At 40.7% G+C, this 20,668-nt stretch overlaps 1 non-coding gene across 1 annotated transcript; it reads right to left on the reverse strand.

Annotated features, from left to right (window-relative positions):
* Nucleotides 1-17,135: 17,135 nt before the first annotated feature.
* Nucleotides 17,136-17,264, reverse strand: LOC120102673 (small nucleolar RNA SNORA17). The gene has a single exon (XR_015687368.1). It is a non-coding gene; the product is annotated as a small nucleolar RNA SNORA17 (small nucleolar RNA).
* Between the last annotated feature and the right edge of the window lie 3,404 nt (nucleotides 17,265-20,668).

Raw genomic sequence — 20,668 nt, forward strand, 5'->3', positions numbered from 1 at the left:
AGATTTCATCCCAGGGATGCAGGAATGGTTAAATATATGGATATCCATCAAAGTAATCCACTACATAAACAAATTCAGATAAAAAAATATGCTCATCTCATTAGATGCTACAAAGCATTTAACAAAATTCCATACCGCTTCATGTTAAAAGTCTTGGAATGAACAGGAAATTAAGGTCCATACCTAAACACAGTCAAAGCAATATACAGCAAACCAGTAGCCAACATCAAGCTAAATGGAGAGAAACTTGAAGCAATCCCACTAAAATTAGGGACTAGACAAGGCTACACATACTCTCCTTACCCATTCAATACTTGAAGTAAACATTGCCAAAGCAATTAGACAACAAAAAGAGGTCAAAGGGATACAAATTGGAAAGGAAGAAGCCAAAATATCTCTATTTGAAGATGATATGATAGTATACTTAAGTTACCCCCCCCCCCAAATTCCACCAGAGACCACCTAAACCTGAGAAAAAAACTTCAGCAAAGTGTTTGGATAAAAAATTTAATAACCAAATCAGTAGCTTTCCTGTACTCAAAGGATAAACATGCTGAGAAAGAAATCAGGGGAAAAAGTACCCTTTACAATAGTCACAAATAACACTAAGTACCTTGGGGTCACTCTAACCAAGCAAGCAAATTATCTGTATGACAAGAACTTCAAGTCTCTGAAGAAAGAAATCAAAGAAGGTCTCAGAAGATGGAAAGATCTCCCATGAACATGAATTGGCAGAATTAATATAATAAAAATGGCCATCTTGCCAAAAACCATCTACAAATTCAGTGCAATCCCCATCAAAATTCCAACTCAATTTTTCATAGAGTTAGAAAGAGATATTTGAAGATTCATTTGGAAAAGACAAAACCAAGGATAGTGAAAATTATCATCAACAATAAAAGAACTTCTGGGGGAACCACAAACCCTAATCTCCAGCTGCATTACAGAGCAATCATGTTAAAAACCTGTATGGTATTGGTATAGGAACAGTTAGGAAGATCAGTGGAATAGAAATGAAGACACAGAAATGAACCCACACACCTATGTTCACTTGATCTTTTCCAAAAATCTAAAACCATCCAGTGGAAAAAAGAAGTGGGGAAGATCCTTGAATACATGGGCATAGGGGGAAGTTTCCTAAACAGAATACCAATGGCCCAGCTCTAAGATCAGCTATAGAGAAATGGGATCTCATAAAATTGCAAAGCTTCTGTAAGGCAAAGGACACTATCAATAGGACAAAATGGCAACCAACAGATTGAGAAAGATCTTTTCCATCCTATATCAGTTAGAGGGCTAGTATCTACTATAAACAAAGAACTCAAGAAATTAGACTCCAGAGAATCAAATAATCCTTTAAAAAATGGGCTACAGAGCTAAACAAAGAATTCTCAACTGAGGAATATCGAATGACAGAGAAGCACCTAAAGAAATGTTCAACATCCTTCGTCATCAGGGATATGCAAATTAAAACAACTCTGAGATTCCTCCTCATACCAGTCAGAATCACTAAGGTCAAAAACTCAGATGACGAGTCCCACACCCACGGATCCCGGCCCGCAGCAGCTCTCTGCTCCCAGACCCGGTGAGAGAGAGACCCAACCGCCTGGTCAGGTGGGCACTCCTGAGGCTGCAGAGCGGAAGAGACCACCAACACTGCTCACCCCTGCCCACATCCCTGGCCCAAGAGGAAACTGTATAAGGCCTCTGGGCTCCCGTGGGGGAGGGCCCAGGAGCGGCAGGACTTCTGCGCCTGAGACACCGCCGCCGGAACCTGAAAGAAACAGACCGGATAAACAGTTCTCTGCACCCAAATCCCGTGGGAGGGAGAGCTAAACCTTCAGAGAGGCAGACAAGCCTGGGAAACCAGAAGAGACTGCTCCCTGCACACACATCTCGGACGCCAGAGGAAAAAGCCAAAGACCATCTGGAACCCTGGTGCACTGAAGCTCCCGGAAGGGGCGGCACAGGTCTTCCTGGTTGCTGCCGCTGCAGAGAGCCCCTGGGCAGCAACCCACGAGCGAACCTGAGCCTCGGGACCACAGGTAAGACCAAATTTTCTGCTGCAAGAAAGCTGCCTGGTGAACTCAAGACACAGGCCCACAAGAACAGCTGAAGACCTGTAAAGAGGAAAAACTACACGCCGGAAAGCAGAACACACTGTCCCCATAACTGACTGAAAGAGAGGAAAACAGGTCTACAGCACTCCTGACACACAGGCTTATAGGTCAGTCTAGCCACTGTCAGAAATAGCAGAACAAAGTAACACTAGAGATAATCTGATGGCGAGAGGCAAGCGCAGGAACCCAAGCAACAGAAACCAAGACTGCATGCCATCATCGGAGCCCAATTCTCCAATCAAAACAAACATGGAATATCCAAACACACCAGAAAAGCAAGATCTAGTTTCAAAATCATATTTGATCATGATGCTGGAGGACTTCAAGAAAGACATGAACACACTTAGGGAAACACAGGAAATCATTAATAAACAAGTAGAGGCCTACAGAGAGGAATGGCAAAAATCCCTGAAAGAATTCCAGGAAAACACAATCAAACAGATGAAGGAATTAAAAATGGAAATAGAAGCAATCAAGAAAGAACACATGGAAACAACCCTGGATATAGAAAACCAAAAGAAGAGACAAGGAGCTGTAGATACAAGCTTCACCAACAGAATACAAGAGATGGAAGAGAGAATCTCAGGAGCGGAAGATTCCATAGAAATCATTGACTCAACTGTCAAAGATAATGTAAAGCGGAAAAAGCTACTGGTCCAAAACATACAGGAAATCCAGGACTCAATGAGAAGATCAAACCTAAGGATAATAGGTATAGAAGAGAGTGAAGACTCCCAGCTCAAAGGACCAGTAAATATCTTCAACAAAATCATAGAAGAAAACTTCCCTAACCTAAAAAAAGAGATACCCATAGGCATACAAGAAGCCTACAGAACTCCAAATAGATTGGACCAGAAAAGAAACACCTCCCGTCACATAATTGTCAAAACACCAAACGCACAAAATAAAGAAAGAATATTAAAAGCAGTAAGGGAAAAAGGTCAAGTAACATATAAAGGGAGACCTATCAGAATCACACCAGACTTCTCGCCAGAAACTATGAAGGCCAGAAGATCCTGGACTGATGTCATACAGACCCTAAGAGAACACAAATGCCAGCCCAGGTTACTGTATCCAGCAAAACTCTCAATTAACATTGATGGAGAAACCAAGATATTCCATGACAAAACCAAATTTACACAATATCTTTCTACAAATCCAGCACTACAAAGGATAATAAATGGTAAAGCCCACCATAAGGAGGCAAGCTATACCCTAGAAGAAGCAAGAAACTAATCGTCTTGGCAACAAAACAAAGAGAATGAAAGCACACAAACATAACCTCACATCCAAATATGAATATAAAGGGAAACAATAATCACTATTCCTTAATATCTCTCAATATCAATGGCCTCAACTCCCCAATAAAAAGACATAGATTAACAAACTGGATACGCAACGAGGACCCTGCATTCTGCTGCCTACAGGAAACACACCTCAGAGACAAAGACAGACACTACCTCAGAGTGAAAGGCTGGAAAACAACTTTCCAAGCAAATGGTCAGAAGAAGCAAGCTGGAGTAGCCATTCTAATATCAAATAAAATCAATTTCCAACTAAAAGTCATCAAAAAAGATAAGGAAGGACACTTCATATTCATCAAAGGAAAAATCAACCAAGATGAACTCTCAATCCTAAATATCTATGCCCCAAATACAAGGGCACCTACATACGTAAAAGAAACCTTACTAAAGCTCAAAACACACATTGCACCTCACACAATAATAGTGGGAGACTTCAACACCCCACTCTCATCAATGGACAGATCATGGAAACAGAAATTAAACAGTGATGTCGACAGACTAAGAGAAGTCATGAGCCAAATGGACTTAACGGATATTTATAGAACATTCTATCCTAAAGCAAAAGGATATACCTTCTTCTCAGCTCCTCATGGTACTTTCTCCAAAATTGACCATATAATTGGTCAAAAAACGGGCCTCAACAGGTACAGAAAGATAGAAATAATCCCATGCGTGCTATCAGACCACCACGGCCTAAAACTGGTCTTCAATAACAATAAGGGAAGAATGCCCACATATACGTGGAAATTGAACAATGCTCTACTCAATGATAACCTGGTCAAGGAAGAAATAAAGAAAGAAATTAAAAACTTCTTAGAATTTAATGAAAATGAAGATACAACATACTCAAACTTATGGGACACAATGAAAGCTGTGCTAAGAGGAAAACTCATAGCGCTGAGTGCCTGCAGAAAGAAACAGGAAAGAGCATATGTCAGCAGCTTGACAGCACTCCTAAAAGCTCTAGAACAAAAAGAAGCAAATACACCCAGGAGGAGTAGAAGGCAGGAAATAATCAAACTCAGAGCTGAAATCAACCAAGTAGAAACAAAAAGGACCATAGAAAGAATCAACAGGACCAAAAGTTGGTTCTTTGAGAAAATCAACAAGATAGATAAACCCTTAGCCAGACTAACGAGAGGACACAGAGAGTGCGTCCAAATTAACAAAATCAGAAATGAAAAGGGAGACATAACTACAGATTCAGAGGAAATTCAAAAAATCATCAGATCTTACTATAAAAACCTATATTCAACAAAATTTGAAAATCTTCAGGAAATGGACTATTTCCTAGACAGATACCAGGTATCAAAGTTAAATCAGGAACAGATAAACCAGTTAAACAACCCCATAACTCCTAAGGAAATAGAAGCAGTCATTAAAGGTCTCCCAACCAAAAAGAGCCCAGGTCCAGATGGGTTTAGTGCAGAATTCTATCAAACCTTCATAGAAGACCTCATACCAATATTATCCAAACTATTCCACAAAATTGAAACAGATGGAGCCCTACCGAATTCCTTCTACGAATCTACAATTACTCTTATACCTAAACCACACAAAGACACAACAAAGAAAGAGAACTTCAGACCAATTTCCCTTATGAATATCGACGCAAAAATACTCAATAAAATTCTGGCAAACCGAATTCAAGAGCACATCAAAACAATCATCCACCATGATCAAGTAGGCTTCATCCCAGGCATGCAGGGATGGTTTAATATACGGAAAACCATCAACGTGATCCATTATATAAACAAACTGAAAGAACAGAACCACATGATCATTTCATTAGATGCTGAGAAAGCATTTGACAAAATTCAACACCCCTTCATGATAAAAGTCCTGGAAAGAATAGGAATTCAAGGCCCATACCTAAACATAGTAAAAGCCATATACAGCAAACCAGTTGCTAACATTAAACTAAATGGAGAGAAACTTGAAGCAATCCCACTAAAATCAGGGACTAGACAAGGCTGCCCACTCTCTCCCTACTTATTCAATATAGTTCTTGAAGTTCTAGCCAGAGCAATCAGACAACAAAAGGAGATCAAAGGGATACAGATCGGAAAAGAAGAGGTCAAAATATCACTATTTGCAGATGATATGATAGTATATTTAAGTGATCCCAAAAGTTCCACCAGAGAACTACTAAAGCTGATAAACAACTTCAGCAAAGTGGCTGGGTATAAAATTAACTCAAATAAATCAGTTGCCTTCCTCTATACAAAAGAGAAACAAGCCGAGAAAGAAATTAGGGAAACGACACCCTTCATAATAGACCCAAATAATATAAAGTACCTCGGTGTGACTTTAACCAAGCAAGTAAAAGATCTGTACAATAAGAACTTCAAGTCACTGAAGAAAGAAATTGAAGAAGACCTCAGAAGATGGAAAGATCTCCCATGCTCATGGATTGGCAGGATTAATATAGTAAAAATGGCCATTTTACCAAAAGCAATCTACAGATTCAATGCAATCCCCATCAAAATACCAATCCAATTCTTCAAAGAGTTAGACAGAACAATTTGCAAATTCATCTGGAATAACAAAAAACCCAGGATAGCTAAAGCTATCCTCAACAATAAAAGGACTTCAGGGGGAATCACTATCCCTGAACTCAAGCAGTATTACAGAGCAATAGTGATAAAAACTGCATGGTATTGGTACAGAGACAGACAGATAGACCAATGGAATAGAATTGAAGACCCAGAAATGAACCCACACACCTATGGTCACTTGATTTTTGACAAAGGAGCCAAAACCATCCAATGGAAAAAAGATAGCATTTTCAGCAAATGGTGCTGGTTCAACTGGAGGGCAACATGTAGAAGAATGCAGATCGATCCATGCTTATCACCCTGTACAAAGCTTAAGTCGAAGTGGATCAAGGACCTCCACATCAAACCAGACACACTCAAACTAATAGAAGAAAAACTAGGGAAGCATCTGGAACACATGGGCACTGGAAAAAATTTCCTGAACAAAACACCAATGGCTTATGCTCTAAGATCAAGAATTGACAAATGGGATCTCATAAAACTGCAAAGCTTCTGTAAGGCAAAGGACACTGTGGTTAGGACAAAACGGCAACCAACAGATTGGGAAAAGATCTTTACCAACCCTACAACAGATAGAGGCCTTATATCCAAAATATACAAAGAACTCAAGAAGTTAGACCGCAGGGAAACAAATAACCCTATTAAAAAATGGGGTTCAGAGCTAAACAAAGAATTCACAGCTGAGGAATGCCGAATGGCTGAGAAACACCTAAAGAAATGTTCAACATCTTTAGTCATAAGGGAAATGCAAATCAAAACAACCCTGAGATTTCACCTCACACCAGTGCGATTGGCTAAGATCAAAAACTCAGGTGACAGCAGATGCTGGCGAGGTTGTGGAGAAAGAGGAACACTCCTCCATTGTTGGTGGGATTGCAGACTGGTAAAACCATTCTGGAAATCAGTCTGGAGGTTCCTCAGAAAATTGGACATTGAACTGCCTGAGGATCCAGCTATACCTCTCTTGGGCATATACCCAAAAGATGCCTCAACATATAAAAGAGACACGTGCTCCACTATGTTCATCGCAGCCTTATTTATAATAGCCAGAAAATGGAAAGAACCCAGATGCCCTTCAACAGAGGAATGGATACAGAAAATGTGGTACATCTACACAATGGAATACTACTCAGCTATCAAAAACAACGAGTTTATGAAATTCGTAGGCAAATGGTTGGAACTGGAAAATATCATCCTGAGTGAACTAACCCAATCACAGAAAGACATACATGGTATGCACTCATTGATAAGTGGCTATTAGCCCAAATGCTTGAATTACCCTAGATCCCTTGAACAAACGAAACTCAAGACGGATGATCAAAATGTGAATGCTTCACTCGTTCTTTAAATGAGGAAAAAGAATACCCTTGGCAGGGAAGGAAGAGGCAAAGATTAAAACAGAGACTGAAGGAACACCCATTCAGAGCCTGTCCCACATTTGGCCCATACATATACAGCCACCCAATTGGACTAGATGGATGAAGCAAAGAAGTGCAGACCGACAGGAGCCGGATGTAGATCGCTCCTGAGAGACACAGCCAGAATACAGCAAATACAGAGGCGAATGCCAGCAGCAAACCACTGAACCGAGAATAGGTCCCCTATTGAAGGAATCAGAGAAAGAACTGGAAGAGCTTAAAGGGGCTCGAGACCCCAAAAGTACAACAATGCCAAGCAACCAGAGCTTCCAGGGACTAAGCCACTACCTAAAGACTATACATGGACTGACCCTGGACTCTGACCCCATAGGTAGCAATGAATATCCTAGTAAGAGCACCAGTGGAAGGGGAAGCCCTGGGTCCTGCTAAGACTGAACCCCCAGTGAACTAGTCTATGGGGGGAGGGCGGCAATGGTGGGAGGGTTGGGAGGGGAACACCCATAAGGAAGGGGAGGGGGGAGGGGGATGTTTGCCCGGAAACCGGGAAAGGGAATAACACTCGAAATGTATATAAGAAATACTCAAGTTAATAAAAAAAAAAAAAAATTCAAAAATTGAAAAAAAAAAAAAAAAAAAACTCAGATGACAACAGATGCTGGCGAGGATGTGGAGAAAGAGAAACACTCCTCCATTGTTGGTAAGATTGCAAGCTGGTACAACTATTCTTGAAATCAGTCTGGAGGTTCCTCAGAAAATTGAACATAGTACTACCTGAGGACCCAGCTACATCACTCCTGGGCATATACCCAACATATAACAAGGGCATATGCTCCACTATGTTCATAGCAGCCTTATTAATAATAGACAGAACCTGGAAAAATACCCAGTTGTCCTTCAACAGAGGAATGGATACAGAAAATGTACATTTACACAATTGAATGATACCCAGTTATTAAAAATGAGTTCATGAAATTCTTAGGCAAATGGATAGAATTAGAAAATATCCTGGGTGAGGCAATCCAATCACAAAAGAACACAACTATATGCATTCACTGATAAGTGGATATTAGCCCCAGATCTGAGAATACCTAAGATACAACTCACAATTCACATGAAGTTAAAGGATTGAAGGAGCTAAAGGGGCCTGTTATCATGCACTTCTTGGCATCAGCAATATGGTCTGGGTTTGGTGGCTGTATGTATATAAGCTGGATCCCCAGGTGTGTTCTTTTGTGACTGGATTACCTCACTCAGGATGATATTTTCTAGTTCCATCCATTTGCCTAAGAATTTGATGAACTCATTTTTTTAATAGGTGAGTAGTACTCCATTTTGTAAATGTACCACACTTTCTGTACCCATTACTCTGTTGAGGGACATCTGGGTTGTTTCCAGCATCTGGCTATTAAAATAAGACTGGTATGAACACAGTGGAGCATGCGTCCTTGTTATATATTGGAGCAACTTTTGGACATATGCCCAGGAATGGTATACCTGGGTCCTCTGGTAGTGGAGTGTCCAATTTTCTGAGGAACCACCAGACTGATTTCCAGAGTGGTTGTACCAATGTGCAATCCCACCAGCAATGGGGTAGTGTTCTTTCTCCATGTCCTCTCCAGTATCTGCTGTCACTTGAGGTTTATTTTATTGGTTATTTTATTTATTTACATTTTGAATGTTATCCCCGTTTCCAGTTTCCTCTCCACAAGCCCCCTATCCCCTCCTCCCTTCTCTCTGCCTCTGCGAGCATGGTCCCTCACCAGCACACCCACTCCGGCCTCAGAGACCTAACATTCCCCTATCCTGGGTCATCAATCCTCCACAGTACCAAGGGGCTCCCCTTACCGTGATGTCCAATAAGGCAATCCTCTGCTACATATCCAGCTGGAGTTATTGGTACTCCCTGTGCACTCTTTGGTTGGTGGTTTAGTCCCTGGGAGTTTTAGGGGAGTCTGGTTAGTTGATATTATTGTTTTTCCCTATGCGGTTGCAAACCGCTTCACCTCCTAGAGTCCTTGCCATAAATTCTCCATTGGGGTCCCTGCACTTAGTCCAATATTTGGCTGTATACATCCACATTTGTATTGGTCTGGCTCTGGCAGAACCTCTCAGAGGATAGCTATACCAGGCTCCTGTCACTAAGCACTTTTTGGCGTCAGCAATAGTGTCTGCGTTTGGTGTCAGCAGATGGGATGGATCTCTAGGTGGGGCAGTCTCTAGATGGCCTTTTCTTCAGTTTTTGCTCCACTCTTTTCCCCTGCATTTCCTTTTGACAGGAGGAATTCTGGATAAATATTTTTGAGGTGGGTGGGTGGCTCCATTCCTCAACTGGGGGCCATGCCTATCCATTGTATATAAACCATACAGGTTCTCTCTCCTTAGTTGGATATTTTAGCCAGAGTCCTTTCTGTTGGGTCCTGGGAACCTCTTGGGTCCCTGGCATCTGTGCACTACAATCTAGTGGCTACCACCAATTACCTCTCCCTCACTGCTACACATCTACTTTCAAATTCCTGACCCTCTGTACTTCTCCTCATCTCCTCCCATATCTGAACTGGCCCTCCTTTCCCCTCTCCACCTTTCTCCCTCCCAGATCTCTTTCTCCCTCTACTTCCCAGAGATTATTCTGTTCCCTCTACTGAATAGTACCATAGCACCCACACATCGTACCTTGAGTTTTTGATCTTAGCCATTCTGACTGGTGTGAGGTGGAATCTTAAGAGTTGTTTTGATTTGTATTTCCCTGGTGACTAAGAATGTTGAACATTTCGTTAGGTGCTTTTCAGTCATTTGGCATTCCTCAGTTGAGAATTCTTTCTTTAGCTCTGTAGCCCATTTTTTTAAAAGGGTTATTTGATTCTCTGGAGTCTAACTTGAGTTCCTTATATATATATTGGATATTAGCCCTCTATCGGATACAGGATGGGGAAGACCTTTTCCCAATCTGTAGGTAGCCAGTTTTTCCTGATAAGAGTGTCTTTACCTTACAGAAGCTTTGCAATTTTTTGAGATCCCATTTCTCTATAGTTGATCTTAGAGCCTGGGCCATTGGTATTCTGTTCAAAATTTCGCCCTATGCCCATGTGTTCGAGGCTCTTCCCCACTTTCTCTTCTGTTAGTTTCAGTGTATCTAGTTTTATGTGGAGTTCCAAGATTCACTTGGACTTGAGCTTTGTACAAGTGTTAACAATGGATCAGTTTGCATTCTTCTACATGCTGATCCAGCAGAGCAGGCACTGCTTGTTGAAAATGTTGTTTTTTTCCCCACTGGATGGTTTTAGCATTTTTGTCAAAGATCAAGTGAACATCTGTGTGTGGGTCAATTTGTGGTTCTTCAATTCTATTCCATTTATCTGCCTGTCTGTCTCTTTACCAATACCACACAGTTTTATTATCATGGTTGCTCTGTAATACAGCTGGAGGTAAGGGATGGTGATTCCTCCAGAAATTCTTTTATTGTCAAGAATAGTTTTGGCTATTCTGGATATTTATTTGTTCCAAATGAATCTGAGAATTGCTCATTCTATGTTTATGAAGAATTCAGTTGGAATTTTGGTGAGGATTCTATTGAATCTGTAAGTTGCTTTTGGAAAGATGGCCATTTTTCCCCTCTATTAATCCTACCAATTCATGAGCATGGGAAATCTTTCCATGTTCTGAGATCATTGATTTCTTTCTTCAGAGACTTGAAGTTCTTATCATATAGATATTTTACTGCTTGGTTAGAGTAACACCAAAGTATTTTATATTTTTGACTATTGTGAAGGTATTGTTTCCCTAATTTCTTTCTCAGCCTGTTTATCCTCTGAGTAGAGGAAGGCTACTGATTTGTTTGATTTAATTTTATATCCAGGCACTTCACTGAAGACTTTTTTTAAGTTTAGGATGTCTCTGGTGGAATTTTTGGGGTCACTTAAGTATACTATCATATCATCTGCAAATAGTGGTAATTTGACTTCTACCTTTCCAATTTATATCCCTTTGACCTCTTTTTATTGTCTAACTGCTCTATATAGGACTTCAAGTATTAAATTGAATAGGTAGGGAGCAAGTGGGCAACCTTCTATTCCCTGAATTTAGTGGGATTGCTTCAAGTTTCTCTCCATTTAGCTTGATGTTGGCTACTGGTTTGCTGTATATTGCTTTTACTATGTTTAGGTATGGACCTTGACTTCCTGATCTTTCTAATATTTTTACCATGAAGGGGTATGGAATTTTGTTAAATGCTTTCTCAGCATCTAATGAAATGATCATGTGTTTTTTCCTTTGAGTTTGTTTATATAGTGGATTATGTTAATGGATATTCATATATTGTACCACCCTTGCATCCTTGGGATAAAGCCTACTTGATCATGGTGGATGATTGTTTTGATGTCTTCTTGGATTCAGTTTGCAAGAATCTTATTGAGTAATTTGTCATTGATATTCGCAAGAGAAATTTGTCTGAAGTTTTCTTTCTTTGTTGGGTCTTTGTGTTGTTTAGGTATAAGTGTAATTGTGACTTCTTAGAAGGAATTGGGTAGTGATCCTTCTGTTTCTATTTTGTGGAATAGTTTGGACAGTATTGTTATTAGGTCTTCTATGAAAGTCTTATAGAATTCTGTACTAAATGAATCTGGTCCTTGTCTTCTTTTGGTTGGGAGACTTTTATTGACTGCTTTTATTTATTTAGGGGTTATGGGACTGTTTAGACAGTTTATCTGATCCTGATTTAACTTTGGTACCTGGTATCTGTCTAGAAAATTGTCCATTTCATCCAGATATTCCAGTTTTGTTGAATATAGGCTTTTGTAGTAGGATCTGATGAATTTTTAAGTTTCCTCAGCTTCTGTTGTTATGTCTACCTTTTCATTTCTGATTTTGTTAATTTTGATAATGTCTCTGTGCCCTCTCATTAGTCTGGCTATGGGCTTCTCTACCTTGTTGATTTTCTCAAAGAACATGCTCCTGGTTTTGTTGATTCTTTGTATAGTTCTATTTGTTTTTACTTGATTAATTTCAGCCTTGGGTTTGATTATTTCCTGCTGTCTCTTCTCTTGGATGTATCTACTTCTTTCTGTTTTAGAGCTTTCAGATGTGCTTATAATTTGCTTGTGTATGCTCTGTCTACTTTCTTTTTGGAGGCACTCAGAGCTATCATTGCTTTTAGTGTGTCCCATAGGTTTGGTTATGTTGTGCCTTCATTATCATTAAATTCTAAAAAGTCTTTGATTTCTTCCTTTATTTCTTCCTTGACTAAGTTATAATTGAGTAGAATGTTGTTCATCTTCCACGTGTATGTGTGTTTCCTGTTGTTTTTGTTGTTATTGAAGACCAGCCTTAGTCCATTGTGATCCTACAGGATTCATGATATTATTTCTATCATCTTGTGTCTGTTGAGGCCTGTTTTGAGGCTGCTTATATTATATGGTCAATTTTGGAGAGGGTACCATGAGGTGCTGAGAAGAAGGTATATTTTTTGTTTTAGGATAAAATGTTCTATAGATATCTGTTAAATCCATATGGTTCATAGTTTCCCTGTGTCTCTGTTTAGTTTCTGTGTCCATGATCTGTCCATTGATGAATGTGGAGTGTTGAAGTCACTCACTATTATTGTGTGAGGTACAATATATGGTTTGAAATTTAATAAAGTTTTTTTTTTTATGAATGTGGGTGCCCTTGCATTTGGAGCATAATCAGAATTGAGAGTTCATCTTGGTGGATTTTTCCTTTGAATGGAAAAATCAATCACCAGTATGAAGTGTTCTGCCTTATCTTTTTTGATAACTTTGGTTGAAAGTCAATTTATTCGATATTATAATGGCTTCTCCAGCTTATTTCTTGAAATCATTTGACGGAAAAAATTTTCCCAGCATTTTTACTCTGAGAAGTGCATGTCTTTGCCACTGAGGTGATTTCTGTATGAAGCAAAATACTGGGTCCTGTTTATGTATCCAGTCTGTTAGTCTATGTCTTTTTATTGGAGAATTGAGTCCATTCATGTTGAGACTTATTAGGAACCAGTGCTTGTTGCTTCTTGTTATTTTTTTGTTAGAGTTGGAATTATGTTTGTGTTTCTCTTCTATTGGGTTTGTTGCAAAGAAATTACTTTCCTGCTTTTTCTAGGGTGTAGTTTCACTCCTTGTATTGAGATTTTCCATGTATTATTCTTTGTAGGGCTATATTTGCGGAAAGACATTGTTTAAATTTGGTTTTGTCATAGAATTTCTTGGTTTCTCCATCTATGTTAATTTATAGTTTTCCTGGATATAATAGCCTCTGCTGGCATTTGTGTTCCTTTAGGGTCTGTATAACATCTGTCCAGGATACTCTAGCTTTCATAGTCTCTGTTGAGAAGTCTGCCTTTAAATGTTACTTGACCTTTTTCTTTTACTGCCTTTAATATTCTTTGTTTAGTGCATTTGATGTTTTGACTATTATGTGATGAGAGGAATTTCTTTCTTGTCCAATCTATTTGGAATTCTGGAGGCTTCTTGTATGTTTATGGGCATCTCTTTCTTTAGCTTACACTGGGACACCAAGCCTTCACAGGACCAAGGACTGCTCCTCCCATCGATTCCTGACAGCGCCATCATCATCTGTTACATATGTGACTTTGTGTGTACTGTTTGGTTGATGGTTTAGTCCCTGGGAGCTTCAGGGTGCCTAGTTGATATTGTTCTTCCTGTAGAGTTGCAAACCCCTTTAGCTTCTTCATCCTTTCTCTAACTCCTCCATTGGAGAACCCATGCTCTGTCCAGTGGTTGGTGGTGATCATCTGCCACTGTATTTGTCAGGGTCTGGCAGAGCCTCTCAGGAGACAGCTGTATCAGGTTCCTGTCAGCAGCTGCACAGTTTGTCTCTGGATTTCTTTTAGGCAGGAACAATTCTAGGTTAAAATTTTGAGAAGGGTGGGTGGTCTTATCCCCAACCAGGGGCCTTGCTTAATCTCTGGATATATTCTTTACAGATTCTTCCTCTCCTTTGTTGGGCATTTCAGCTAATTTCATCTCTGTTAGATTCTGGGAGCCTCTTCCTTTTCTGGCATCTGGGTCTTTCTGGTGGCTACCCTCATTTCCCCACCCTCCATTGTTAAACGCCTCTGTTCAAATTTCTGACTCTCTCTTTGTCCTCTCATATCTGATCCTGCCCCCTTTTTATTTTTTGATAATTAATTCCAAATTTCGTTTTTCTGGGTTAAAATTTTGAATATTGGGGTTTTTTTGAACTTGATAACTGTCCTAGTTACTGTCACTATTGCTGTGAAGAAACACCACAACTAAAAGCAAGTTGGGGAGGAATGGGTTTGTTGGCTTACACTTGTTTGCTCCAAAACTCCAAAGGTTTCTTCAGTGATTCATATGTGCAGGCCTTCCAAAGGCGTCAAACAGCATCCCTGTCTGCCACTAACACCAGAAGTCCCATCTGGTCAGCTGCCAATATGTCCAAGTGGTAAAACAGCTTGCACAGCAGTTTGGAGAGACATCCCCTATTTCAAGCTGCACTGAAACCTAGCAGCTTTCCTAGTCACTATGTATAAGGGTTGGAGTAAGGCAAGTGTAAAATGTGCTATGCGCAGTATCTACATAGGCTTATTTCTTCTTTGGTAGTGGGAGAAATCAGGTTCAATTATTTATAGTTCTCCTTGGAAAGAATATCTCTGCACAGCCCACACCATGGACTCCTAAGAATTTTACTGAATTAGAAGGCCCTTGAATTTTGGTTGAATTTATTTACCATCCTCTGATGCTTATAGGTGTTACCAGAAGTCCAAACTAGTTCTTTCCTCCTGCACACTTGGGACAATAAGCATAACTCATCAGTATTGAGAACCAATGTAATATTTTGTGGGACAAATATAATCAAGGTTGCCTCTAACTAAGCTATGAGTCAGAGCTGGAAAGTTGATATATCCTTGAAGTAAAACTGCAAAGCTATCTTGATGGCCTCGGCAACTGAAAGAGAATTGCTTCTGGTGGCCCTTATGAATAGGCACTGAGGAAACAGCATTTGCTAGATCAATAGCTGCCTGTCCTCTACCAGGAGATGTGTTAATCTGTTCAGATAAAGACACCACATCTGGTACAATTACTGCAATTGGAGATACGACTTGAATGAGTATTCCATAGTCAACTATTATTCCACATAATCTGTCTTCTGTAATGGCCATATTGGAAAAGTAAAGGGGGTTGTGGCGAGAACCACAATCTTTGTATCTTTCAAATCCTTTAATGGTGGCATTAATGGCTTCAATTCTGTCGGGGATATGTTACTTGCTTTTTTTTTTTAAACATTTTTGTTTTTCATGAATTTCACATCATGCACCCCAATCCCACTCATCTCCCCCTCCCCTTGTATCCATGCTCCTCCTTTGCAGCTCCTGTCATTAAGAGGAAAATCTCATTGTGGAAGGTGTAATGTGCCACAGTATATACTTTTGTCCATACTTCTTTGCTTACAAATGTTTATTGCAGTGATTGGTATTAGGTCCTCTGGCTTCTGCCTCATTATCAATACTGGACCTCACTGGGACACTTCTCAGATATCCTGTTGTCAGGGAAGTTCTGTAGTTTTGGATCTGTAAGACTGGCTTCTTCCTGTACTCTCAAAGATCATCTATGGAACGATCCAATTTAAAGCCCTGGATCTGGACCTGACAGGTAACTGAACTTGTCAACCTACCTATTCTCCTGCTCTCAGGCCCTCCTGGTCAATTCACCCACAGCCTGCATCACCAGGGCCAGCTTTACCCTGCTGCCTAGATGAGATGCAGAGCCTACTCTCTAGTGTGTTGCAGCTTGTGAAGGACATAGCCAGTTCTCCCACTCTTTTGATCTCAGGCAGCTCTCCTGCCTGCTACAGTTGGAGAGAGATTAGAGAGGGGAGGAGAGCATCTTCCGCCAAGACCAATTTTCCTATACCATACCTTGGAGACTGGCTCACCTGCAACTCTCAATATGCAAGAACTTCTCTCCCCATTACTGCAGCTAGCTGGGGGCAGTATCAGTGTTCCTACTTTCATGCCTCCAGGGCCAGCTCTCCCACTAGGCCCAGGTAAGGGTTGAGGCCAGTTCTGCACAGTCTTTAGACATCAACATTTCCCCGGTGTCAGCCCAGAACAGGGATGTCTGCCTGACCTTTGGTGGTAACAGCTCCCTGTTACTGCAGGACTGGGAACTCAGATGTGGTCCTGATGGCAGCACAGGCCAGGATCCCACCATGGTCCCTTGTGGCATTACCCGCTGCTCACATCAGGCTGTTCCTCACTACCCTTGAGTCTCTAATTCTGACTGTCTTTACTGTGCCACATCTTTCTGCTTCTCTTTCTCTTCCATTTCACCGCCACTTTCTCCTCTCAGTGGCACCCAGAGTCTTTGTCTGGGGTCACCCAAGGAGTGGTCTCAGGAGTGCTATGCCTTGCTCATGCATTATGTTGCCAGGAAGGGCTCATCTTTGGGAATAGCCATTGCTCCCCCAGCTCCCACTTGCCAGGCCAGCGAGGTGCCAGACTGGTGTTCAACCTGAACCCCACAGCGCCAGTCTGGTGATCATTAAGGTTCACTTCTCACCTGGACAGCTCAAGTAACCCTTTGTAAGGGTTGTCTGTTTAAGACCTATTTCTCCCAAAGTCCCAGTCGCAGGCAGGGTTCTTTCAGTTTCTCCATCCTGGGAGCCTGGGGCCCCAGGATGACTTAGGGACATCTCAGGCGAGCTCACTACCTGGAACCTCTGGTGCCAGACTCAGTGTTCCCCTTTTTGTCTCAGGTGGTTTGTCTCAGGTTCCCCTTTTCAGGGACCTTTAGGCTGCTAATCATTTAGATGTTCTTTGGTTGGAACACCGAGCATAGACTCAGCCTCTCCTCTCTGCCACCTACTGACACGCATGTGACACAGCAGCCACAGCTGCAATGTCTCTCTGGCAGAAGTGAAAGTGTTTTTGTCTCACTGTTTTCTTTGGCCCAAGCAGCTCTAAAGGCTTCCAGTTAGCTTTGCCAACTATAATTGCCCTGATTGCACAGATCAGTTGGTGAGAATTATACGAACTTCTAAATACATCTATTTCAATTGTGCATCCTGGGTATGTGGAAATGACCGTGGGATGAGTTTGAGGACCCCGTGGACTTACTGAGCCAGACTTCAACCAAAACTGCATTAATCACCTGACCTCCACAAGATCCCACTTTAACTGAAGGGTCACAGTATTCCTTGGGATCCCAGAAATCAGCATCAATTCAGAACCGGTATCCAATAGACCCCCAGAAAGTCTGATTATTTCCTTTCCTCAGTATACAGTTACCCTTGTAAAAAAGGCTATGTGTCCTTCCGGGGAAGGACTGAGGAAAGGCTACCAGTAAAGCTCTTAGGTATTTTCTCAAGGGCTTTCCTCAGGAGCACCTGGTCATTCAGGGAGTTCTAGGTCTGCAAACTAGCTCCAGTTTAGGGATTGGTTCACAGGCTGAGAGTCCCTTTTGCCATAGTGTCTGTATCCTTCCATTTCTTTGAGGGTCTTTCTACTTATACAGATCAAACAAAGCTGCAGCAGGCTTCTTATCTATTTCATGCCTGAATCCTCCATGATCCGTTAGCAGTACAAAAGGTCTGTACAAGTCACGCCAGGATAAATGGTACTTTGTTTCTGCTGCCCATTACAAATTAGACCATTATAGACATTGCTTTGTTAGTGCTGCACATCGCAATAACTATGGCCATCTTGCCTTTAATACATGCTGCCACCTGACCCCTGCTCACTTAAGGCTCACCAAACTCATTTACATGAATTCATCCGACTGGGCAGCAGCATCTCCAAAACTCAGGCCCAGCCCAAGGAAAGGGGCAAGCACAAAACTCTTCAAATGCGCTAGAATCCCTCTCACCATTTTGTAGAACCTTCTAGCATCTTGTAGGATTAGTGAAGGAGCAAGTCTCTGGGCCTTTCCATTGTGGAGGAATAGGTTATACACAGCACAGTTACTCTAGCATTGCCATTTCTCTGAGCCTTAAATCTCTTCATCAATACTAAGCCTAGATACCAGGCATCGCTAATTCCTGTTAAGTAAGTCAGCTTCTGATAAACGCTTCTGCCTACCATTAAAAAAACCCTTTTAACGCTTTAAAAACATCAGTGTGAGGTTTCATATCAAACTTCCAATGTCCACTCAGTTGGTCCATATCAGTAAACTCAGCCCGATCCAATTTTATGTTCTCTCCACCATGTCCCACATCCTTTTTATTTTTTTTGAAGATTGATAGTATTTTTTATTTTATTTTATTTTATTTTATTTTATTTCATTTATTTTCATCTTTATTAACTTGGGTATTTCTTATTTACATTTCGAGTGTTATTCCCTTTCCAGGTTTCCTGGCCAACATCCCCCTCCCCCCTCCCCTTCCTTATGAGTGTTCCCCTCCCCATCCTCCCCCATTGCCCCCCTCCCCCCAACAATCACGTTCACTGGGGGTTCAGTCTTAGCAGGACCAAGGGCTTCCCCTTCCACTGGTGCTCTTACTAGGCTATTCATTGCTACCTATGAGGTCAGAGTCCAGGGTCAGTCCATGTATAGTCTTTGGGTAGTGGCTTAGTCCCTGGAAGTCCCACATCCTTAAAGTCCATTCATACTCTTATTTCCAGACGTCTGCTTAAATGAATTATCAAGCTCATTAAGTACATTTGCAAATTAGTACACCTCATCCTGGACTACACTTTCTATGTCTCCTCTAGGAACCTACTTAGCCTTACAGGTCTAGAGGTCTTGAGATATATTAGCATCGTCTCGCCTGACATCTCCTTCACAGAAATTCATTGCTGGGTTAGCATGCAAGGGAGATTAATTTCATCAGTCAAAGGTGGAAAAGGCAATGCTTCAGGTTTGGGGACTGTCAAGTCGATCTTCTGCTGAGGGTGAAGAGACTATCCCCTCAGGTGAGATAAACTCTTGAGAATCTGAGGATTCAAAAGTCTTAGCTTCAATAGGATTTTCTCACACATCCTCTGCCCAAGTTATAGTAGTCCATTCTTTACCAATAAATGTCCCTTAACCGCTCACACCCTCTGAGGCTGGGACTTGAATAATTTTCACTGTAATTCAGCTAATTTTATAATGAGTGCTTCAGTTCGTTTTCCCACAACTTTAGCTCTGTACCTGCTGGAGAGAAAATTCTCTTCTAGGGCACACTTAGAAACTGTTAGATTATTTATGTACATCTGGAGCCACTCAATTTTATCACTGAGTTTATTGCTTACTTTTCTTCTCCATATCCTGAGATGCTATTAGTTGGTTAATTTTTATCATGGAGATCATTCTCTTCCTTTGTCAATTTATCCAAGATATTAGAAACAGCCCACTACCTTGTCAATTTTCTTATTTTTTCACAAATTGTTAAAACTTTTATATACAGAGTCACCAAATTGTTTGCCTTTCATCAAAATAATCAAATGCATTCATTTTCCTAAGTTTGAAAATAGTTTTCACCACTGGCTTTCAGTGTTTTCTGAGACTCAAGGAGGGGCTTTAGTATGTCTAGAGGTTTCAGTTACTGTGCTGGCAAATTGAAAAGCCTATTGCAGCCACTCAAAAATTCCATCCTTATATTTCTGTTGCTTTAGAACCATGTCTGGTTAAAAAAATTCTGTATTAGCCAGGATTCTCTATAGTAACACAGCTTATGGAGTGAATCGATACACAGAAGGAAAGGGGGTTAATAAGGATGATTTACAGACTGGTTCAGCTAACCCATAATACCTATCTACCAATGGAAGGTCCAAGAATCCTGTAGTTGTTCAGTCCATGAGGCTGGATGTTTCATCTGGTCTTTAGTATATTTCTCTCATTCAAATCAATGGAAAACTATCACAATCTAATTTAGGTAGGATAGCAAAGGGCAGAGGCCCTTCAGGAATCATGGTATGGGTCACTCTTCCAGGAAAAGAACCAAGACTTTCAGAGGTGCTTATTGAAGGAGGTGGAAACACAGAATGCATAGTAGAGAAAGGTAGTTATAAATAGCTAAGGCCATGTGAGCAGTTGCAGAAATAAACATTATAATTCATGTGTTTCTCTCATGCTGTCAGGATGTATTTGTATAGATATTTGTGTTTTCTTTCCTTAATTTTGTTATCTGTAATATAACTTCAATAAAGAGAGTATGTGTTATAATATTTGTTTGAGATACTAAGATAATATCCCTCAAGGAACATTGCCCTCTATTCTAAAATATATAATATATTTCTTGTTGAATGAGGGATAGTTATAGCATGTTAGGCATAGGTATGACCTGGTTAGACATATAATATGTTTGTATGTGGGATAGTTATAATACTTTTGGCATAA

Source organism: Rattus norvegicus, chromosome 4, assembly GCF_021556685.1.
Source record: "Rattus norvegicus strain SHRSP/BbbUtx chromosome 4, alternate assembly SHRSP_T2T, whole genome shotgun sequence".
In the NCBI taxonomy this organism is placed as follows: Eukaryota; Metazoa; Chordata; class Mammalia; order Rodentia; family Muridae; genus Rattus; species Rattus norvegicus.